Below are 2,388 nucleotides of genomic sequence, written 5' to 3' on the forward strand. Positions count from 1 at the left end.
GGGCACTAAGGATGGCTTTTGTCTACATTGAAGACCCAGAGAAACGTGAGTGAAACCAGTTAATGCCTTCTGGCCAGTTATGCTAAATCCCCTTTTTCAGTAGAGGACTAAGGGAACAGGGTAAAGATTACAGACTGCAGAAACTACAGCACTGAAGGGACAGCATTAGCAATTTCACAGTTCATTAAGCAGCCAATAACCCATCTGATAATGAAGTATCAAGCTGGAAATAAAGTCAGCAGGGCTTAGTCAGACAACTGCCACCTGGTCAAGTTCCTCAGTGAGTGAGCAATGAGCGATGTAAAGTCCAGACTATGGAGCCTGTTTCCCTCTTTGTCAGTATGGAAAGACAGGCGTTACTGTTGGACTGCCTTCAGCCAGCATCAGTGTTATGGTGCTTTTTTCTGTCTCTGAGAGAGAAAGAGGGGACAAGGTATGACAAACTGGGAGGGAAGGGATCTGCCTTGTTGTCTTTGTGAAATGTACCTAAGCACATTTAATGCATTACAGGAGCTGTTCTGAAGACAGCCCAACACTGGGAAGTTTGCAGGAAGCAGCATCTGATTTAGAGCAACACTCCCCCTTCTCTGCCCTCCTGTGGCACAGGGGACCCCCTTGGAGATGCAGAGGTCACAGGGCTTTGTGCAGGAGCCTTAAGCTCCCACAGCAAACCCCAGGAAGCATTTCAGAACCTCCTTTATCTCAATAAACAGGGTAAAATGCCACTAGCTGAGTACTTATTTGATCTGAAGGCTACTGCCAAGCTCAAATCACTCCCACTAAAGGTTAGGGGAATGCTTGCTGAATGTTGCTGTGCTGTACATTTGATCTCCCGTTTCTCCAGGGTTTCCCATGCTGAGAGGCTCAACAAAGCTTAAAAGATACTGTAGCCCTGCAGCTCCAAGTCTGACAGATCTCTGCTTCAGGATGAATGTGCTTCATACTGCAAAGTTTACCTTATTACAGGGGAGGTGAGTAACCTGAGCAGCAATTGCTTCAGAGGTTTGATTTCCAGCTCATTTAAGTCAATTTAAAGACTCGTTACATTTGACTGCCTTTGGATAACTCTTCAAGCGTGGACACGTTCTTACATGCTTTAAACAGCATTTCAAGCTGACAGCTTGTGGGAACGCATAGCCAGTACAAATGCCATACTGGGCCAAAGGCTGAACACCAACAATGTGACCTGTTGGCACAGCTCCTGGGAAAGAGGGAGCTCACATCACCCTGTGAGTCGGATCTGCTACTCCAGCAGCAGCTTCAAAACTTCACCCATCAAAAAGACCATTCAAACAGCCAGGTTTGATTCTGGTGGCCAAATGCTGAGAGTCTTTTTGCTCCTAGGTTGTCACAGCAAGTGACACTGTGTGCCTGTCAAACTACCTGTGCATGCTTTGGACACTTCAGTGGGGTGCCATAACTGGCAGCTGACACACAGTGATGCTGCTCTTCCTTTAAAATTGCTGTTGCTTTGTGGGGGGTGGGGGAGGGGGGGAAGTGTGGGATGGGAAACCTATCTTTCTGCTCAGAAAGCCCGTTTTGAGAAAGATAGCACCTCCTTCCAGAGAACAGAGCACATGCTAATTTTTCCTTCACACCCACAAGGCAGGTTAAAGGGCATGTAGGGTTGGGCTCCTTATGGGAGAGTTGATTTAAGACTGACAGTCCACCACCTAAATCTATCTTCTCTCATACCTACCTCCATGGGCAGCACCTCCTCTTTTCTTGCTTTTGCCCACTAGTATCACCTTGCTCTTTGCAAGTCCCTGGAGAGACAGCTATCCCAACAAATGGCAAGCAAAGTCTCTAAGTCATTCTTTCTGGCCTGAGCTCTGGCTCTGTTGTTAGCCAGGTTTCCAACCCAACTCTGAATACTTGCAGCAACATACAATGGCAAATTTGTGATCTCTAGTTTTAAAGCACAACTGATAAACCCACCATGGCTGTTGTACTTCACTGTTACTGCTCTCTACAAGTACCTGAAAGGAGCTTGTAGCAAGGTGGGGGTCAGCCTCTTCTCCCAAGTAACAAGTCACGGGACCAGAGGAAATGGCCTCATATTGTGCCAGGGGAGGTTTAGATTGGATATGAGAAAAAAATTCTTCACTGAAAGGGTGGTCAGGCATCGGAACAGGCTGCCCAGGAAAGTGGTGGAATCACGGTCTCTGGAAGTGTTCAAAAAGCATGTGGATGTGGCACTTGGTGATATGGTTTAGTGGTAAACATGGTGGTGTTATGTTAATGGTTGAACTTGATGATTTTAGAGGTCTTTTCCAATCTAAATGATTCTATGAGTCTATAAGATTCTCTGTGAATCACCAGATGTTGTCATTTTATTTTTAATTTTTGTTACATAACAGGTATTAACCAAATAATCTTGTTGTTTGC

This window comes from Chiroxiphia lanceolata, chromosome 2 (genome assembly GCF_009829145.1).
Source record: "Chiroxiphia lanceolata isolate bChiLan1 chromosome 2, bChiLan1.pri, whole genome shotgun sequence".
Taxonomy (NCBI): domain Eukaryota; kingdom Metazoa; phylum Chordata; class Aves; order Passeriformes; family Pipridae; genus Chiroxiphia; species Chiroxiphia lanceolata.